The following is a 23028-nucleotide window of genomic DNA, read 5'->3' as shown; positions in this document are numbered from 1 at the left end:
CTGTACAAACTCCACACAGACATAAAAATGGATATGCAACTGAACTCAGGTCCCTGGAGCTATAAGAAACCCCACTGTTCTGCCACTGTCTTTAAACAGTAAATCTAATTCTGACCCAAGGGGAAAAAAGGAACTGCGGTGTAATCTACAATGTTTCGGATTCAGTCTTTACTAATGAGTTACTTACTGTGTGATGCTGAATAATGAAATTTTCCAAAACTGCAACTGTAAAACTATGAAAACAATGCCGGTTATATACTAGTAATTTGCAAGTGTTATTACCAGATTTATAATCACTACTTTGTTTGTAAAATAAATTATAAGACCTTTATAATCTGTAATTAATAATATTAGGCCACTGAAACATATTACAGTTTATGCACAGGAACAAACAGGTAATATAAGAAACAGAACTTCTTCATATGTCCTCCGTTTAGGGAAAACTTTACAAACATGGTCAACTGTCATAATCAAATCTACATTAACTAAAAACTGATTGACACATAGGTTTACTGTTGGCTCCTCTGCAAATGTCTTGTTAGCCTTTTTTGAATATTACACATATCCATCAATAGCCTTATAGTTTTCATGCACAGTGACACTTGTTAGACACATTAGAGAAAGGTGTCAGCTTACTCAATAAAAACTATTTTCATTATCTTAATGGTGTGTATTGCCACTGTTGCTTAGGCAAGGTGCATTTTCAATCCTTGTATTATATTTTAATTGTACTTGCGTAAAACTCCTTTTGATACTTAGGATACTTTGTGTCATGCTCCTGAGGATGTCACCCAACGCTAAAATTTTTATGTACATTTGTCCCTTTTTTTAATTTCTATACTGTGTGTTAGTATACTAGCACAACAGTTAAGGCTTTGGACTTCCAAACCTGAGGCTGTGGGCTCATATCCTGCTGCTGACACTATGTGACCCTGAGCAAGTCACTTCACCTGCTTGTGTTCCAATTGGAAAAACAAAATAAATCAAACCATTTGTATTTCAAATTTTGTAAGTCGCCTTGGATAAAGATGTCAGCCAAATAACTAAATAATAATGTACCAAATAACTAGAAAATGGTAGTATAACTCGCTTTGTATTTGCCTATGTTGTAAGAGGATTTTTGTCCGATATGGACACGTTATCGTGCAAGACTATCGAAGACACCATAAAAAACTAAGACTGAATGATAGAGACCTCACTTTTAATTTTTGTGACGGTACTTTTTCCACTGCAAGACTTGAGTAAATCCTAATACGTACTAAGGAAGGCAGGCCATGGCTACAGCCATAAAATACGCGTCGATTTAGAGCGTTATATGTAATTCGGCCTCCTAAAGGGCTCTCTAATTAAAGACCATACTAGAAACGTTTTTAAAAGAAATCATATTTGTACAATAGCAAGCAACATTTTAATACACTCTTAAATGTATATTAAGTACTCATTTTCTCTTTTTCCTCAAGTGCGTTGTCCTGTAAAAACTCCTGGGCGTGAATGTAATCGGAATATTCCCTCTGGTCGATGACTCGAATTAAAAATAGGAGTGAATTATCATTAGGGGTGCGGTTTATGCAAAACAGAGAGGGTGATGCAGCGGCTAAAGCGACCTGTTCTGTCAAAAAAATCTAATGCTACCCTAAAGAACAGGAAGCGAAGGAAATGCCTTTTGCGGTGGAGGCAGAGGTTGTAGGTTTTACTCCAAACTGTAATCCACAGTAAAAAAAAAACAGACGGTGAAACGAAGCACGAGAACCCCGACTGGTGTGCTGCGACGCCGTGGAAACTTTCGTCCGGGAGTGTTTATTTTTCCGTCGACGACGCAGCAGCTCTTTGCTACTCTTAAGTTAAAGCGACCGAGAATCATCATGAAGGCCATTTCGGAGCAGGAGAGGCTACAACGGTTCAAGTAAGAGATCTTCTCAGTCATTTTATTTATTTTGTAATACCTAATGTCGCGAGTGTACACGTCACGCCTAGTCATAGTTATAGTATAAGAAATTACTAGAAGTGTGGTGTCTTTTTGTGAGTAAGAAGCCTTCAGGCTATAAAGAAACACCCTTTGAAAGGTTTATAAATCCACCCGCGCTTAAGGTGTTTTTTTTTCTCCCAAGTATTTAAAGGTATGGCGCCGGCTTTTAGTGCGCCTCAAATGTTAAAATACACACGTGGCTCACCAAAAAGAAATCGCTGTTTTCTTTCCATTTCCCTTCTTTTCTGTTTTTTTCTTCTTTTTTTCCCCACACTGATGTATAGGAAGATGTTGTTTAGTTAAGCATCGTTCGGAAAATTTTGCAGCGGGGACGTGAAGCACCCACCACACCACACCACACCCTGAGTCTCTCTCTCTACTCCACGGCCGTCTCGACACGCGGGACTTTAATTCTGGAAAACACCGATGGGTTTACGCCGCCACCAGGTGTGCCAGATGAGCACATCTGCAGTTTTGGGTAGCTGCTTTTAATTCATCTGCAGTGTTGGTTTGTTTCTCATAATCGCAGACCAACTAAGTGAAATTATAGAAAAACGCGTGGGCATAATGGTGCAGTGGATCAAAATTTCGGACGCGCAATTTTGTTTCTATTTGTGCTGTCTGACGGAACGGTCTTGGAAAAAATTCTTCATGAGCGAGGGAGGCTTTTACCTGGGATTGGTTAACAGACAGCTTTTGCTCATTATAACGCCTATCTATAAAGTTAAGCATCCTTAGTTAGTTACAGTGATATTTATAACACTTGTATGTCTTTTTTTTTGTCTTTTTACAGTTTAGGCAGAGTAAAGTTGAAGAAAAACATTTGTCCCCAACACGATTTTTCTCTTTATTAAACCATTTGCCAACCCAGCTCTCCACAAAAGTTTAAACAAATCCCATGTTCCTTTCATTGCCTAAGCTTACCTGCTCCATTACAGGCTTGTGAAGATCTTGAGCAAACCCCAAGCAGCCTTGACATAGGAACCACTTCTAAAAGGGGGCAATGGTCAAAAAATGGGGCGAGTTACACACGAACCCAACACGCTGGAACAGTTTAGAGTTGCATGTCTCCTAACATGTTCATCTGTGGAATGTGCGTGCAGTCCAGAGTATTCAGAGATACGTAGGTATGCTGGGCATAGCAAGAGTACAAATACCATCACTGTGGAATTAATAACAGTGTGGAAATTGAGCCCAAATCTCTAAATTATCTATGCAGAATCTGCTTTAACCAGTACACCACAATACTGCCCAAATACCTTTTTATGTTTTTTATTAATATAGCCTTTGCCATGGTTGCTGCAGTCCTAATAAACTGAGTGCAGGCTATTGTTTTCTCTTTATAAATGAGTGTCTCAGAAATAAGTCATATTTTAAATTGTGTGGCCTATAGTTAACTAAGCAAAAAAGCATCATTGTGCAACATCTAATATGGATTTATTAATTAAACGTTTGTGCCTTAAACTGTTAGGTTCTACAGTACAATAATCATTTTCTTATTTTTGGCCTTGTATACAAACAGTTAAATATACAGTTACACCCTACCTCCGGTGAGAAATGGAAGAATATGTTTAATAAAAATATAAAGTTGTGCTTTTTTAATTGATGACTCAAAAAACTGTTATTTTTGGAAAAGTAAAGCTGATACTTGTTAGTAAAGCAAGGACACTTTTTAAAATTCATTTTAGGTCACTTCAGACCTAATCCATTAAGAAGATATGAGAAGAATGCAAAATCAGAAAAATTCCCAAAACATATTTACTAACTGAAAAATCATCACATGCCCTGATACTAAGATCATAAGACCAAAAAAGTGACCATTTTCCTCAAACCAACTTGTTTTGGACAACACAGTGAGTCAGAGGTTGAGTCTGAATTACAGCTCTGTGGTTTAAGGTCTAATGTTGTAGTCATACAGTTTTCTGTCCAGTTCATCATGGGTGATTGGTTGGATCTAATTGCCAACATATCATGTCTACTGGGTAGGTGTAGGAGGATGGCAGGATTAACCATACTATAATCTGGGTATTGGGGAGAAGTGGTTTTACCTATACACTGATTACAAGTCGAGTAATTAAAACCTGTGTGATTTAAATTATGGGGTGGGGGAACAGGGTGTCTGAAGGATGATAACTACACACTGTCCTATTAAATTGTATATGAAAGAATGCATGAGATTTCTACTGCATTCACATTCTCTGAGGATTTGACAGAGTTACCACTAGTAATGTTTCCCGTTCCCACATCATTGTGTTCACATGAATTTCTGGTCAGCTTTTCCAAGTGAAATGGAAGGTTGCTGTTAATTTGTTACTTTTTCTTTACAAAAAACATAAATGAGTGTCTTGCGTTACTTCAAACTGCTCAACCACAAAAATGTCACATCCTGCTGGCCTGGTTATTTTTTTTATTAATTAATAAAGAGAAAGGTCAATGTTGTATCACAGATTGCCTAATTTGGTTATCCCTTGATTTCTCTGAATTATCTTGCTTTGAGTTATCACTTTGAAGGGATTTCAAATGAAATTTCAATTTTTGTTCCATAGCATGTGAAAACAGCATTATATGCATCCTTATTGATTAAGGAGTTCAGCAGTACCCTGGAAAATGGGTTAGGGACTATCAGTATTTTAAGAGGTTCTATGTTGCTTATAATCATTTCTCTTTTTTTTTTCCCAATGCAGTTCTACTGGCATGATTGGTTAAAAGTTCTGCAAAACTGCTTATCTTGACTTGAGAAGTGCCAATATCACTGCAGTTAACACACTTGGGTGTAAGGTCTTCCGTAAGTATTTTAAAAGTCAATTTGCATATCATGTTTATATGCGGATAGCTTTTAACTTTTTAAGTGCTAAAAGTGTTTATGATTAGAGATTACCAAATAGTCATAGTTTATTTATATAGAACATTTTACAATATTTTGTCACAAAGCTTCACAGATTTCTGAGCCTTAAACTCCAAGAAACAAAGTCTAAAAAAATCAGTGACAAAGAAGGTAATAAAAACCTGCTGTAATGAATTAAATGGTCACTGAAATGTTGAGATTCAAGACCATGCATTAGAAAGTGAGCTGCAATATTTTATAATCAATATGGAATTTTACAGGAGGCCAGTGTAGCTGCAGTATTCTTCACTAACTGAAGTCAATTTAACAGATAACGAAGTACAGCAATATAATCTAGAAGTAATAAATATGTGCATTATCTTTTCAGCATCATGGAATAATAATATACTTTTAATTTTTACAATATTTCTTGAGTGAAAGAAGGCTCTAGAAATATTCTTAATATGGGTGTCAAGTGAAAGATCAGAATCTATAGAGACCCCTAAGTCTCTGATTGTGGTAATGGAAATGATTGAGAAGCCATCAATAGACAAAGTACATTTCAGAATTCAACAAAAAAAAAAAACTGCAAGCCATCCATTGTCTGATATCTTATCAGTCAAGCTTTTATTTTGGAAACTGAAGACACTTTGTGTGGTTTAACTGATACATAGAGCAGAATATAATCTGCATAGCAAAGGCAGTTAATGTATTGCTTGTGAATTATATGACCGGGGGTAAAATTTCACTGTATTTACAGACTGATAGCAGCCACTAATAGTCGATCAAAACCAAGAGAATGCCTACACACTTATTCCAGTAAGGTTTTTCCAACCTGTTCAAAAGTATGTCACAGTCCACAGTATCCTATGTAGCACTTAAATCTAATAATACAAGTAGAGAAGTGTAGCTGTGGACAGTACAGAGAAGTAAATCATTAAGTACTTAGGCTAAAAAAGTCTACGTATAATAGTGTTATTTAAAACCTTATTGAAAACATGAAATGTGTTATGTATTTGAAATAATATTTAGCTACAGTGTTTTCTTATTATTATTATTAAAGGAAAATTTGAAATGACTCTATAATTTCATAAATCACTAGGGTGAAGATTTCATTTCTTAAGGAGAGGCATAATAATAACCTTTTTAAAAATTTTAGGTACACATTAAGATTTAATGATAAACTTACAATGCTTAAAAGTCTACAAATAGTACGTAGATTTTAACAAAATTTTGTAGGAATAGGATTATGTAGGCAAGTAGATGACTTTGTTACTATAACTAATACACCAAATTCAGAATATTCAATTTGGGCATAGGATTCTAATTGCTCAGTGCACTCAACAGAAATTTAATTTGCCATTACCTCAGAAGTCGAAAAAGATGTCAATCTATTTATAAATTGAGCTAGAGATTTCAATCTTATCCTTAGATTTTAATACCTTCTCACTAAAAAAAGTTAATAAAAGCATTACTAAGCCCAGTACGAACCAATGCATTATTTGCTTCATTGTTTTTATTTAATTTAGAAGCTGTATCAAATATAAATTTGGGATTGTTTTTATTGTTTTCTATAAAGTTAGAAAAATATGATGATGTGGCAGTAGTTAAAGACTGCTTGTAATTTAAAAGACTGTCTTTCCAAGCTGTATGCAAAACCTCTAACTTAGTAGAGGGCCATTTGAGTTCCAGTTTGCAAGAGGTTTATTTGAGTATACAAGTATGACTTGTGTACCATGGTGCATATTGTTTCACACTAGCTCTTTTTGAATGGTACAACCATGTATCTCGTAATATAATATCTAGATTTTCAGTAATTGAATCTAGTTCATCTGTGTTTGTTGGCCAGTCAAAATGTATTTGTGAGGGATGGAGTTTGTTTATGAAATCTGTAAAAGTTTAACCTAAATGATAGCCTGAAGTACAAACAATAGGTTGGTTTAACTGTAATTCATAATAAAAAAAGGGCTGTGGGGAAAACAGTTGCATTTTCAGCAAAAATAGCAAAGCTTAATATTAAATTTAAAATATGATTGCCAGTATTTGTTAGTTCTGCAACATTCTGAGCAACACCAAGAGTAAAAATGGATACAGAAGCTGCCCGCCCTAGCATCGCCTTCTACTTTTATGTGTATATTAAAATGATCTACAATCATAGCCCTATCAGTAGCCATGACTATGTCTAATCAGAAATCTGAAAACTCTTTTATGAAATCTCCATAACATCCTGGGGCCCTGTATAATATAGTTATTGCACATGCACCCAAGACTTTAACATTCAAAACAAGAACTCCAAAAGAACTGAACTTCTGTCTTGAATTGTAGATTGTAACAACATCACCTCTATGCCGGACAATTTGGGAGATTTGTTTGTTACAGTAGCTCATTGGGGTGAATTTATTTAGTGCAATATACTTGTTATTTTTATTGTATAGGGCTATTCACATTCCAAAATGTTTTATATTTGACACTACAAACAATATTTGGAGATTAATTATTTTGGATATGTGGGTTCAGATTGCCACCAGTAGCACTCCTGGGGACTATATCTAAACTTGCAAGTTTTTACGTTTTCATTTTGAATACAAAGCATCCACATGGGGGGAAAAACACATTGGCCAATGCTGCCTGTCCTCTTCAAATAGATCTTCTATAAATGTGACTGTTTTAAGGCTTGTCATTGCTGTGTCATCGCCCTGTGTCTGAAATGCATGCAGGATCTGTTCATGATGGCATTAAGACATAGATCTTTCATTGAACTGTTGATGGGAGAGTAGATTTAAGAAAAATATTCCAATAATTTTACTGTAAAAGTTTACTTTCAGGTAGTAGCTAAGAAGAGAAGGAGGGAATTCACTTCATATATTTCAGTCACCAGAAACTGGGATAAAACACCTTAGTGTGCAGAATTGCAGGACATTTTATGTTGTTATTCTACCTGGATAATTTACTGTTGTTGGCTGTTCCTTTGTCTGTGGTTGTGGTAACTTGTATTGGCACAGGAGGCTTCAGAAATTAAATTGATAGATTATTCTTTTTTTAGGCATAATTAGTTTTACATCTTGACCCCGTGTTAAATTTTATCAGAATGGGTTAATGCAATACTAAAAAAAAAAAAGTCCACTGTTATTCCAGTCTGGTGGATCGTTTATCCACTTGAGGGGTCAAAACAAATTCATGTTACTGTGTAGGTTGGTCTGGCTGTGGTTTTTACCGTTTCAGATAGGATTTGCTCATTGCTCTTAGTTTATTCTCTTTAAGAACATCTAAATTGAATTTCTAAAGCAAAGATAAGTGATGACCTTTCAGACATAACATTTTAAAAGGGGGCTGTGAGGTTTGTAGCCTCCAGCTCAGCAGAGACTGGGTGAAAACTACTGAAGGCTTTGTTTGATTGTATTTTGGATTTGTCAACATGAGGTAAATAACAGTTCAACCTTTAGTCTTTGGCAGGCTTTAGGAACAATAGCTGTGTCTAAATACTTTGAAGATAGTATCTACTTGCATACAATGACCATTGTATTGATTGTATGATGCTGAATTTCTGCAAAGTCTGGGCTAGATGTGTTTTGGGACTGCTCAAGCACAGCAGTGTTATCTGTTTGTTAAATACTACAATAAACAAAATCACTGAAAATGTGCAACTAGTTTTGACATTGGTCCTTGAATAATTTGTCAGTGCAGAATAACTTATGTAAAAATAATGCACGGTACATTACAAAAGATTATTTGTGTATGGAATTACAAATACATGTAAATGTAAATTGAATATTATCCAGGATGTATGATGTGTTCTAGAAATATTTGTATTTATATAGATTTTTGAGGACAACAATATTTAATATTGTCATTTTATAGGTCTGAAGTGTTCAGGTGAAAAATCGTATTTTCTGCCAAATCAAACTAATTCTACAAGACTGAATCATAGTAATCTCAGGGTTCGAATGTGTAGAGCACAAGTACTGTATATTTGTAGCTCTGTGCCGCTGCAGTGCTCGCAGGCTCTGAGTATCAATAGTTTCTCTCTCTATACATTGCTCTTTTAGGTAGCTTACTATCCTTACAATGATCAATCACTGTGGCCACAGAAGTTGCAGTTCTTGTGGAACCTCGGTAGGTTTGCCCCTTTCTCCGCAACGTTTCAGTAGTTTTCATTCACCATTGGTTTTCCTAACCCACTTATTCTTGTCAGGGTCACAGGGCAGTTGGAGCCTATCCTTGTGATGTTATGTTTTGCAGAACCTATGCAGTGAGACACGGAAAGTGGCAGTGTGATGGTGATTGTCTGGACTTGCAGGCAGCACTTGAAGTGGACTGGTACCTGCAGTGCTCTAAGCTTTAATGGGGACCTTCCCCTCTCTTCAGTATCATTCTAATATAATATACACTCTGACCTCAAAAAGAAAGTCCTTTGCCCCACCATGTAAAAGTAATAATGAACTGAGAGGACAAAGAAGTTACTGACTAAAAAGAATACTGCTAGTAATTTGGTTCCACTTCAAGTACTGCTTGTAGACTTTTAGGAATGTAATTATATTATGAACGTAAGATAATAAATCTGAAATAAACGGATTACACTATATATCAAAGCAGTGCCTTGCATTTTTTTAAAAGGCCACTGCCATTGTTTCCTGTATGCATTTCATACATTACAAGCTCTCAAAGCCAGTCAGCACTCCGCTTTATGCATTTTTTGCGACATGTCGTTTGAACACATGATAAAAAAGGCAAAATATGCCAAGCCATGAACAAACGCTTTTTTTCCCCCTATTTTCTGTAATGCGTGCCAAGTCACTTTTGTGTTCAAAAGATGGTAGGAAAAGAACAACTAAGGATGCAGTGTTTGAATGAGTAAAAGTAATTAGTAATTTGTAGTTTCCTAAAAATAAAATAAAAAGCTTCTAGTTTTCTGTTGGTAGATTAAATTCATTTTATGATGAGGCAGATCTAATGCCAACATGGCATCATGGCATTCTTTTAAATTAAGTTGAAGTGTGTTGCCTTTGAATCATCAAAATCTAGTGTAGATCAGGCCAAGCCAGTTTGTCCAAAGTGCAGTAGGGATGAATCAGTTAGGCCTAGGAAAGTGTGATTGCAGGCCAAACTAGTTTAGACCAGGCCAGTTCATTTCGTCCTGGGAGTTCCACATTGATTTCAGGATAACCTACTTTGGAGTAGGTTCATTCTGTCCGCTTTGGCACACTGGTGTGGCCTACTCCAAACTAGTTTGGCCTTTAACAATCATAATAATATTAATGAATAGATCTTTGTGTGCTGAGTTGCAGCAATTTATGAAACAACAAAACTACTTTGTCCTGAACTAAAATGCCTGCGTACTGTTCACCACACACCACCAACCCCCCACCACCTGGTGTAAATGTTTTCTATGGTACATGGATAGAGCAGCTAAGTACTTTTAATCCAAAGGCATCTCTCCACCCAATGCCCCCCTCCAACTAAAGGTGATAGTATCGTACATCATCAGTGTTTTGAATTGACAAAGTGACAATGTGAACTTTTAGGACATCGTACATCCCTAGTGGCCATATATCGAGATTCTAACTAACCTGCTTGGTTCCATTTTTAACACTTGATGATTTATGCAACAACTTCCATTGGTCACAGAATGCATACATAAATAGTTTTTTCTTGTTTGGTATTTGATTTACTGTATAGTAGGTGGCTTGGCCAGTTAAACCTTGATGGCAGCGTTATTAACAAATGTTTTGTAATTTTGAAATGAATGGCAAGAGAAGACCATACCATCAAAAGTCAAAATCTATGCAAAGTACCAGGACACTGCACCAGCCTGGCATCTGACTTTGTCAAAACTGTTCACCGGCTTATATTTAGAGCTTTCTGGACCATTTGTCTAAGCTGCACATTAGTAAGTGTACTATGTAACAGTCTGTTTGCAAAATTGATTTTTGCAGATTCCTGTGAGGTTAAAGGGACTTGTGTCTTCTGTTTTGTTTGTTGTTTTTTTCTTCTCTGATTTTACTGTTAAATGTACTTTTAATTTTTGTCTTAATTAATGTCACGTGTAACTTTTTGCTGCAGGAGTCTATTGTATGGATATGCATGTGATAGAAAAATTGTGCATGTGACTCGATGAGCCCTGTACAAGTTTTTAGATCATGACATTCTGGTTTCTTGCACACATCAAGCTCTCACTAATAAAATCATGGAGTAATTAATTACATAGTTGATGAGTTGCACATTAAGAATGAAAATCGTAGCATTCTGATCCCTGGCTTTAATATTCAACTCTAATTAAAATAATAAACAGATAATTGTAGTCTCTGACACAAATTTTAGAAAATTAATTTCTATACAAAGATATTTTTTTATAGATTAATGTACAGTATCTCTGAGATATCTATAGAGACTGTCTGTCAAAAAATGTAAAATCTTCAAAATTAGGTCAATTAGACCAAAAAATATTTATGTTGTCATTTTGCTCCATTACAACTAAATTTGCAGTGCAGTGAGATATCCCATTAGCAAAGAACTCTGTTCACATGGTAATGATACTGTATGACAGCTGATCATGTTCTTTGGTGAGGGATGGTGGCATACAAAGAGCACTGGATGTACAGGAGACGCTTCATTCTGTTATGAAAAGTATGTAGCACAGTAATCTCAATGTGAATAACTCGAGCTAATCATGAGTTGTTCCATTTGGAATAACAAATAGATCCAGATAATGATAAACTTGGCAGATGGAGGGGTGTTTTACATTCATTATTGTCATATTAATGGATATGTACAGTATACTGTATCATGTAGATTCTGTGCATGCTTCTTTTTTTGTTTTTGCTGGTTTCCAAATTCCTTGTTTTAAGTTTGCTTACTTTTATTTACTTTTGGAATAGTACAGCCAGTTTAATCTGCATGTATGTACTTGCTGCACATGAATCTTTTTGGTTTGCTGTTTGGTTAATGTGAGCCCTATAGTAAAAAAAAGTGTCTGTATCCATCACTTTATTTTGAATCACAATGCTGATTTAGAATGCTGTTTGCATTTTTGATTGTTGGAGTAGTGGATAGTTGGACTAGTAATACTAACAAAGTTTCTATGTATGATTGTGTGCAACAACGTTTAGAATGTGATTCTGCTTTACTTATTACTTATGAATTTGTGACTGAATATTGTCTGCAACCATAGAAATATTTTAAGGAAACCGAGTTTTAGGCAAAAAACAGTTTAAGATATTGTGGTGTTTTTCAATAAACCTTACAAAAAACCTTAAGGGTTCATCATATATACTATGCAGTTTTATTCAGTACAGAGCTTCAGTTCAGTCCAGCAGCTGCCTTGAGTGTTTAGTTTTGTTTCTTGCAATCATATATGACTTATAATTTGTCAGTTCCCATAAATGTCAGTATTAAGATGATTCATGTATGATTCGTTTGATTGCCTGTGATAATGTGTACATCATATACAGTATATTGCACTGAATTTTGAAAATGGGCATGGTGACCATTCTGGCACACAGCTGTATAGGGTGGGCAGTGCACACTGAAAAGGATTGTCTACCCACCCAGTAAAAGATCAATAAAAAAAGTGTTTATTTTAGTATTTAGTTGCCCTTCCTAAATATCTAAATGCCCACCCTGGGATGACTACTGGTAGCACTACTGTGGTTATGTATAGTTGCAAGACCTACAAACTTTGCAGGATAGACAACAGCAAAAGGCAGAACACTGTGGAAGTGTAAGGTATGCTGTGTTCCTCTTTGCCAACAGCTAACTAGGAAATGTTTTGAGGAATGGCACAAAAACAAAATGGAATGTTTTCTTTATTTGTTATGGTGGTGATAAGGGAAAATCAATTGTGATATGTGTATTGTATTGCATCTTCTGTGCATGCAATTAGTATGTTGTTTTCAACAAATGATCCAAAGCTGTCTTCCTCTGTCTTTCACATTCCTCACTAGATATTCCTTTGCTTGAAAACTGTATACCAAAGGTGCGGCGGAGCCGTTACCTGAACTCAGGTGTGAATAGCTAATGTGAGAATGGCCCCCCCGCTACATATTCAAAAAATAAAGGTCCTCTGATTACTTTTTCTGGAAAGTCATTTATAACAAACACATATTTTCAGCCATATAATTACCTTTTTGAGTAGCTTTACTACAGTATTATGGCATCTTCACATTACCAACATCTTAATTAGTGAACATAGTCCACTGTTCTAAAAGCTTCCTTTTTGTATGTTATGTTTAGTATGTTTTGTAAAATTATTTTTTTCATAAAATTTCCTTCACGTTCAAAATAGTTGTTCACAATTTCTGCGTCTTATACTGTACACTTGATGTGTATGATACTGACCCATTTACTATCCGCTTATTATTGTGTAGTTTGTGCTGAAAAACCTCAATAATTATGAAAGCACTATGTGTAAATTTGGTGAATTTTCTAAAATTTCAGATTATGACACTGTCACAAAAGCTCCTCAATGTATTATCAGACAGCAAAAGGGTAATGCATTATTTCAGAATTCTTGTAAAACACCCTTTAATCTGTTTTCCGGGTGCATCATTTAAGTGACCAGATTCTGCTTGTGTACTTATGCAGCATTAGCCATTAAACAGTAATTAATAGTAACAGGACAGGAGACTGCATTCCAATTCCCATACCATTCAGATATGTGTTGCATGTGCTTTCACTGTATTTGGCACATTTTAATTGTTATACATGAACGAACATTACTTTAGTTTCAAAAAACTAATAAACAATGCAAAATTAGCTTTCACTGATCATTTTCAGCAAAGAAGTAGGCTTTACTAGTGCTGCTGTTCCTTCAGTGATTATGCACTTCCATTACCACATTACATGTATCATTCGAGAGGTAGTATATTGTTACGAGTACAGAGTACAATGAAATGCTTACTAGGTTTGCATTATGATTCACTGAATTAGGAACTAAGCCATACAAACATCTGACTAATGCAGAAGTTTTGAAAAAGTAAATTGAATAAAATTATTAATGGATAAAATTTGGAATTAACATTTGAAGCAGCCGATTAAAACACAATTGCAGACTTCCTAAAAGTAAAGAAATAGGAACTTTGTGGCTTTCCTTGATTTTTACTTGCCTTTATCAGAGTTTCCTTAGTATACTCCCATTTTCTTCCACATCCCTGATGACACAAAAACTGGCCCCATATGAGTACGTATGGATCTGTGGGAGTGAGAGACAGCATCAGTGGTTGGTGCCTGCCTCATGTGGAGTGCAGTCAGTATACGCACCTGTTCAATGCAACCCAGAAATGGATAAGCCACATAGAAAATTATGGTTGGATGCACAGCTGTAGCCATGTTCATTACATACACAGGATGAATGTGAAGTTTCTATTTATGTGTAATTTACAGCAAAGAAAACAGCCTTGTTCATAAACTATTTCTGATGTCTGTTCTTTGTCATAACTATATGTAACAATATGTAATTAGCAAATGATGGCAATTTCTTTTCTGTCTTATTCTCTCATCTTTTACAAGAGGCTTGACATGTTGCTTTATTTTGCCACAGCTGTCATTCATCAAAGTTTGAAGACCATTTAAAGCCAAATACTCATATATCTATCTATCTATCTTACCCACCCATGCTAAACAGAGTATTGGGTGACAATACTCTATATACAATTGTAATTTTTGTCTTTTCCAAAATGAATACTGTACCCCGGAATCTTCAATGTGTAACTGTAACATGTTGGAAACTGACTTGGACGGGGCAGAGGATACTCTTGAACGAGAGAGAGACAGAAATCCGCAGATTCTGAAATAATAAAATTCTTTGTAAGGCTGGCGTACACTAAGCAATTTTATCCCAAATTTTAAGATCCAGAGGTGTTTTTTTTTTTTTTCTTCAAATCAGCTCAAAATCACAACAAAGTCACTTAAGGCTACAAGGTATAAAATACATTACAACTTGAGCTAGGTGGCTTGCAGGCTTCTGATGGCATTTTGACTTCTCAAACATATAGGTACTGTCAGCTTCCGTTTCTCAGGTGTGAGAGGTCACATGAACCAATTCTGTAGTTAATTTCCCATTAACCAAGAATGACTGCAAAATATCTGTAGAATCATGAAAAGGAGGCATTGGTTGAGTTGTGGCAACAGAACAATCCACATGATTGGGTCTTCAGATACCAATGAACATTGTCCAGCAGCTACAACATTTCATATTTGTAATTTTAATGTGTTAGCATAAGTGACATAGTCTGCTAGTAAAAAGATACATGCTAATCAAGCAAATACTGATAGTTAGCTATTTTAAGCCTGTTGTAAACACAGAGAAGAGTGAAATGTCAAATTGTTCTTCAGTTTCAAACTGCACTGTCATTGTGAGTCTTACCCCCACAGTGAAAATGAATACAACAACCAATTAAATAAATTGTATTGTATATAGTGCCCACCATTCCAATGCACAATTCAACAAAGGGACTTGTTGATCAGTAACTGTGGGAAAGTTCTGGTGGTGATTATTGTTGCTGCTGATGATTTTAGTGGAGTCAGTTATTGAATTCAAGAGGATATTTACTTTTCAAAAAGCTTAGTTGAGCTTGAGTGCATTTTTCTTAACATTTAAGAGACATTCGTACGCTCCAGATAATGTACTGAATTGGTTAACACGGCATTTACATTGTTAGGTAAATGTCAAGTACAGTATAAATCAAGAAGTATTAGGCTGAAACTGTGTAATGTATTAGTGAGAATAAAAATGGGGTATTGTGCATCACAATGACCAGAAATGCTTACAGAAGGCAGCATTGCTAAGAGTATGTTACTGCATCCCTGATTAACAGACATCTCTTAATATGACTTTTTAATGCATTAATTATTTTTATTCTTGACCTGAGAAAGCAATGGGCAAAATCAAGAATTTTCAAAAGTCTTGGAAAAACATCAACAAGGTAGTTCAACATGATTTAGTGAAAATGTATTCAGATGCACTGAAGAAGCCATGATACATGTAAAGTAATGCAGGAAACTGGAAAAATGAAATACCAAGACATAGTGGAAACTGAGACACTGGTGACTGGATATCTGAAAGATAAAGAATAGGATATCTTGGCTATTGGTTAACAGAAGATCACTTTGTCCATCAAGTTTATTTTGTTATTCATAAATATGTTCATTTTGAGGATATTTTTTTTAATCATTGCTAATTTGGTCAGTCAGTGGTATTTTCTTTATTTTTGATCAAACTAATGAGTCTAATCAGCCAGTGGCTGTTCATTTTAATCCTTATAAGCTGGTGGTTCTTGTAGTCACCAGCAGTTAGTGTGTTCTTAAAGATGGATATACATGCACACCACCTGTCATCCTGAAATATCCATCCATCCTCTTCCGCTTATCCGAGGTCGGGTCGCGGGGCAGCAGCTTAAGCAGAGAGGCCCAGACTTCCTCTCCCCGCCACTTCTTCCAGCTCTTCCGGAGAATCCCAATGCTCCCAGGCCAGCCGGGAGACATAGTCCCTCCAGCGTGTCCTGGGTCTTCCCCGGGCCTCCTCCCGTTGGACGTGCCCGAACACCTCACCAGGGAGGCCCAGGAGGCATCCTGATCAGATGCCCGAGCCACCTCATCTGACTCCTCTCGATGCGGAGGAGCAGCGGCTCTACTCTGAGCCCTCCCGGATGACTGAGCTTCTCACCCTATCTTTAAGGGAAAGCCCAGACACCCTGCGGAGGAAACTCATTTCAGCCGCTTGTATTCGGATCTCGCTCTTTCGTCACTACCCATAGCTCATGACCATAGGTGAGGGTAGGAGCGTAGATCGACTGGTAAATTGAGAGCTTTGCCTTACGGCTCAGCTCCTTTTCACCACGACAGACCGATGCAGAGCCCGCATCACGCGGATGCCGCACCGATCCGCCTGTCGATCTCACGCCCATTCTTCCCTCACTCGTGAACAAGACCCCGAGATACTTGAACTCCTCCACTTGGGGCAGGATCTCTCCCCAACCCTGAGAGGGCACTCCACCCTTTCCGCTGAGGACCATGCTCGGATTTGGAGGTGCTGATTCTCATCCCAGCCGCTTCACACTCAGCTGCTAACCGATCCAGAGAGAGCTGAAGATCACGGCCTGATGAAGCAAACAGGACAACATCATCTGCAAAAGCAGTGACCCAATCCTGAGTCCACCAAACCGACCCCTTCAACACCCTGGTTGCGCTTAGAAATTCTGTCCATAAAAGTTATGAACAGAATCGGTGACAAAGGGCAGCCCTGGCGGAGTCCAACTCTCACTGGAAACGGGCTCGACTTACTGCCGCAATGCGGACCAAGCTCTGACACCGTTGTACAGAGACCAACAGCTCTTATCAGGGGTCCGTACCCCATACTCCCGAGCACCCCCACAGGATTCCCCGAGGGACACGGTCGAATGCCTTTCCAAGTCCACAAAACACATGTAGACCGGTCGGGCAAACTCCCATGCACCCTCCAGGACTCTGCTAAGGGTGAAGAGCTGGTCCACTGTTCCGCACCAGGACTAAAACCACACTGTTCCTCCTGAATCCGAGGTTCACTATCCGACGGACCCTCCTCTCCAGAACCCCAATAGACTTTTCCAGGGAGGCTGAGGAGTGTGATCCCTCTATAGTTGGAACACACCCTCCGTCCCCTTTTAAAGAGGGGACCACCACCCCGGTCTGCCAATCCAGAGGCACTGTCCTCGATGTCCATGCGATGTTGCAGAGACGGTCAACCAAGACAGTCCTACAACATCCAGAGCCTTAAGGAACTCCGGGCGATCTCATCCACCCCGGGCCCTGCCACCAAGGAGTTTTTGACCACCTCGGTGACTTCAGTCCCAGAGATGGGAGAGCCCACCTCAGAGTCCCCAGGCTCTGCTTCCTCATTGGAAGGCATGTTAGTGGGATTGAGGAGGTCTTCAAGTACTCCTCCCACCACCCATAACGCCCCGAAGTCGAGGTCAGCAGCGCACCATCCCCACCATATACGGTGTTGACACTGCACTGCTTCCCTCCTGAGACGCCGGACGGTGGACCAGAATCTCCTCGGCCGTCCAAAGTCGCTCTCCATGGCCTCCAAACTCCTCCCATGCCCGAAGTTTTGCCTCAGCAACAACCGGCCGCTCCGCTTGGCCTGCCGGTACCTATCAGCTGCCTCCAGAGACCCACAGGACAAAAAGTCCTATAGGACTCTTCTTCAGCTTGACGGCATCCTCACCGCCGTGTCCACCAACGGGTTCGGGATTGCCGCCACGACAGGCACCACCACCTTGCGCCACAGCTCCGTCAGCCGCCTCAACAATAGAGGCACGGAACATGGCCCATTCGACTCATGTCCCCACCTCCCTCGGACGGGTTGAAGTTCTGCCGGAGGTGGGAGTTGAAGCTACTTCTGACAGGGGACTCTGCCAGCCGCTCCCAGCAGACCCTCACAACACGCTTGGGCCTACCAGGTCTGACCGCATCTTCCCCACCATCGGCCAACTCACCACCAGGTGGTGATCAGTTGACAGCTCGCCTCTCTTCACCCGAAAGTGTCCAAGACATATGGCCGCAAGTCCACGACACCACCACAAAGTCGATCATCGACCTGAGGCCTAGGGTGTCCTGGTGCCAAGTGCACATATGAACACCCTTATGCTTGAACATGGTGTTCGTTATGGACAATCCATGACGAGCACAGAAGTCCAATAACAAAACACCGCCGGGTTCAGATCGGGGCCATTCCTCCCAATCACGCCCTTCCAGGTCTCACTGTCATTGCCCACGGAGCATTGAAGTCTCCCAGCAAAACGAGGGAATCCCCAGAAGGTATGCCCTCTAGCAACCCTCCAGAGACTCCAAAAGGGTGGATACTCCAAACTGCTGTTCGGGCGATACGCACAAACAACAGTCAGGACCCTTCCCCACCCGGCGGAGGGAGGCCACCCTCTCGCCCACCGGGTAAACCCCAATGCACAGGCTCCAAGTCGGGGCAATAAGTATGCCCACACCTGCTCGGCGCCTCACCGGGGCAACTCCAGAGTGGTAGAGAGTCCAGCCCCTCTCAAGGAGATTGGTTCCAGAGTCCAAGCTGTGCGCCGAGGTGAGTCCACTATATCTAGCCGAACCTCTCACCTCGCACTAGCTCAGGCTCCTTCCCTTCAGAGAGGTGACATTCCACGCCCCAAGAGCCAGTTTCTGTAGCCGAGGATCAGACCGCCAAGGTCCCCGCCTCGCCACCACCCAACTCACACTGCACCCAACCTCCTTGGCCCCTCCCATAGGTGGTGAGCCCATGGGGAGGAGGACCCACGCTACCTCTTCGGCTGTGCCCGCCGAGCCCCATGGGTGCAGGCCCGCCACCAGGCGCCGCCATCGAGCCCCACCTCCAGGCCTGGCTCCAGAGGGGGCCCGTGACCAGGCCCGGCAAGGGAAAACGCTGTCCAAAGTTTTATTCTTCATTGGAGGTTTGTTGAACCGCTCTTTGTCTCATCCCTCACCTAGGACCAGTTTGCCTTGGTGGTTCTACCAGGCATAAAGCCCCGGACAACATAGCTCCTAGGATCATTGGGACACGCAAACCCTCCACCACGATAAGGTGACGGTTCAAGGAGGAGAGGAATCCTTTTTCTCCTTTGCACTTCTCCTTGCTGCCGTAATATTAGTTCTCCCCCCCCACCACATACTCATGCGTGCATCCATTTTGGCAGAGTTTCTTGGACAAAGAAGGATTAAACATTAATCAGAAAGCATAGCCTTATTATGCTAACCAGCCTATGCATATATTGTTAAAAAAACAGCTGATATTTCCTGAGGGTATTGGAATATGTCACACGGCATACTGGAGTACCATGGTTCATTACTGTAATTCAATACAACCTCTATAAAGCTGCTGTCACTGCACCGATATAGCTGATAGTATCATGATATTCCCTATCCTTATTTGTGAATATGACACTGAGGTACTTCAGTTCCTCAAGTTGGAGCGGCTATTTACCCCTTACCTAAAAAGAACAAGCCACTCTTTTTTGGGACAGATCCAAGACTTCAGATTTGGAGGTGTTAACACTCATTCTTTTTGCATCACAACTATGAAACATTCCAGTTATATAGATTATGCTGTATATTACCAAATTTATTACTCCTAAACTTATTGTATTTAATACATCGCTGCTGTTCAAATTGGAAAGCTTCTTTGTATACGGCATTCCTGTTTTTAAGTTCTGGTGGAAGGAACCTCAAATTACAATTAAAAAAAACTCCACAGACAATTTGGTACCCACTCTGGGCAGCTTTACACGCACAAATGGAAAGGGAAATGCTTGATTAAAGAAAAAAGTTGCATGTAATGGGCTAGAATTTTAATTCAGATTTCTTGATTGAAAGGAAACTATTACATTTTCTGCATCATAATGTGTCTTTGCTAATCACTCACACTATATACTTCTTTCCACCAGTGACGCACCAATTTGGAAATCCTGGGTGATACCAATAAACCGATATGTTTTTGTCCACCTTTGTCAATACCCAGAACTAATGGCCTTTTTTTTTAACTTTTTTTTTTTTTAATGTTTTAGTTATGCTGAAAATGTAGTATGCATTATCAAAAAAAACAGCAGCAGTATGTGAAACAGACACTTTTTTTTAAATTAACTTGCTGACTTTTACGCTCTTTCTTGCTTTAGGTCTAAGCAGCTAGTACTTTATGTGGGGGAAAAAGCAAGATATGGTCCGTCTCTATAGCAAAAAATACTGTCATGTCAGGAAGAAAAATCCACTTAACATACACAATCTGGGTAACTTAAGCACATCAAGACATAATGCCATTACATAACATGGCACTAGATATATAAACAAAAAAGAATGCATATTGTTTGTACCATAATCAGATGTAAGTAAAACTAAAATGAAAGGTACAATGAGGCCAGTAACCCTGGGGTTAAGTTGGCTTCTTTAAAAACACAAATGGTAGGGTTTTCTTAACAAAAAAAAGCATTTCTGCTTTTTTCTCCAGCAAGTCTGTTTCTCTCTTCATTTACTACAGTATATTCGACACAGTTGAAAAAAGGCATTTGCGTGTACAGGTGCCAATATGTACTTGATCACTCCCTTGGCCAAGGTGGGGAACAGGCTTCATTGCTTTTCCAGGTCTGAAGGGTGCAGTTATTTCTGGAGATAGGGGGCTCACTGAGATAGTTATTCAGCTGAAAGAAATAAAAATAAAAAAACAAATTTAGAAAATAAGTGAAATTATAATGCTATTCAGCCCAACATAAACTTGGAAAAAAAAAATCAGGTATAAAATACAACTCTGTATTTTTGGTATCAGCTTTCAGTATTTATTCAGATTTAAAGTTGTAGTCAGTTATGCAGCAGATATGTCTAGCTTGTATAAGTTCAACTCTCTTCTGAGTCCATGAAACTCAGTATGAGCAGTGCAGATTTGACCAGAGTTATTACTAAATGCTGCTGGATTCTTGTGCCTAAATGTGTTCCATAATGCAAAAACAAACATTTAGTCTTTAATTTACCTTTTAGGCTCCTTTATTTTACTGTAAACTGACTTATACTTCTTTTAACAGATAGAATGTTAGGTGACTAGTGCCAAAACAAACCTACACATAGAATAAGAGCAAGCAAGTTACGGAAAGGTACAAGTTGTCACAGTAGAGAGACTTTTTTGGCATGTGAAAGGATACAGTGCATATAATGGCGCTTTTCCACTGCATAGTACGGCACGACACGGTTCAGTTCAGCTCACTTTTGGGGGGTTTTCCACTGGGAACAGTACCTGGTACCTGGTCCTTTTTTTTAGTACCACCTCAGCCGAGGTTCCAAGCGCCGAACCGTTACCAAAACGTGACGTGTAAACTCTGCTGGTCACTGATTGGCCGGAGAAAATCATCATTACAGCGTCACTGGCTATTATTTTCTTTAAAGGTACATACACGCGGAAGTTTGTGTCCTGTCTCTCCATCGCTGGACGCAGTTTGTTGCATAAGTGGATGAATGTTTCTTCAGACATTCGAAAGTTCTCCAGCCACTGAGTGTTTGTAAAACCGGGAACAATCACATCCCACCACTCTGAAGCACGGTTAAATGTTCAAACAGATGGTCTGTTGCGGCGACTTTTTTGCAAAATGTGGAAGATCTGTAATATACAGAATCAGCATTTTAATGTTACACTGGCAGTTAAGTTCATTTTATGCTTTGCAACAGTGATAAAAGTTAACTCGTGATGTGCTTTTTTTAGATGCTTACCCTTGCGCGTCGTCGAGCCAAAGTGTTGTCGTTGTCTGCGTGTTGTTGTAAAAGTTCCACGGTGTCACGGCAGTAGAGGCGGCGCAACTATAACGACACGTGAATAATCCCGCCCACTCTAAAGCGGTACTAAACTGCAGTCGAAACGCAAACCGAGCCGAACTGAGCCGAACCAAGGTGAGCTGTACTGAACCGTGCTGTGCTGTACTAAGCAGTGGAAAAGCGCCATAAGTGACATCTATCTCCTAGCACTGCAGCTCTTTTGACATTAGCATATATTTCTGTATTGACACATATTTAGCTAAAACAACAAAAAACCTTGTTTTTCCCTGACACTGGGTAATTCATTTTCTGTAAGAGCTTCTTCTATTACATAATTGCAGGAGCCAAATAATGTACCAGCAGCAATAGACACAAGGCAAAAATACAATTTCTTTATGGGACTCACTCCCTTATCCTTGACAATTTAGACTCACTGGCCAGTATATCTTGGGATATGAGAGAAAAGTGGAGTACCCCGAGAGAATTCTTTTTTTTTTTTTTTTTTATTTAAAGGACTTTAACTCGGGCTGTTGGGCCTATGAAATAACACATGTTTTTATTGCACACCTGTGCCTGGACGGACAAGAATATTTCAGTTCACCATTATACTCTCTTTCTACACCATTTACACACTTACTAGCCCAGCCTAAAAAGAAATCAAAATTTTGATGAAGCTGTACATGTGTATACTTGTAGATGTATCTTAAAAGGCAGAATAATCAAAATTCAAATAAGGAGTGCAGACATCTGACGTTTGTGGAGCCGGAGATATAAATACCAAATACAATGATGAACACTAATGTCAATACATGGAAACATCATGCTTTGTAATACTTGTAACTGCAGTTCTGAAGTATGTTAAGTAATTCATGCAAGGAATATTTTGGTTTGTTAACTATATGTAATTAACCTGGAGTCCCATGCATCGTGCTACAAGCCTTCACAAGTAAAGTTTCTTTCTGCAGGCAGT

General features: G+C 39.0%; 1 protein-coding gene across 1 annotated transcript in view; it reads left to right on the top strand.

Annotated features, from left to right (window-relative positions):
* Positions 1 to 1558: 1558 nt before the first annotated feature.
* The window catches only part of LOC120539217 (N-acetyllactosaminide beta-1,3-N-acetylglucosaminyltransferase 2), a 33344-nt gene continuing 11874 nt past the window's right edge, over positions 1559 to 23028 (top strand). Inside the window, exons 1-2 of the mRNA XM_039769079.1 lie at positions 1559 to 1903; positions 4651 to 4751. The gene's annotated coding sequence lies outside the window, so the exon portion shown is untranslated. The remainder of the gene's footprint in view (positions 1904 to 4650; positions 4752 to 23028) is intronic.

Source organism: Polypterus senegalus, chromosome 11 (assembly GCF_016835505.1).
Source record: "Polypterus senegalus isolate Bchr_013 chromosome 11, ASM1683550v1, whole genome shotgun sequence".
Taxonomy (NCBI): Eukaryota; Metazoa; Chordata; class Cladistia; order Polypteriformes; family Polypteridae; genus Polypterus; species Polypterus senegalus.
This window is presented reverse-complemented; position numbering and strand designations above follow the sequence as displayed.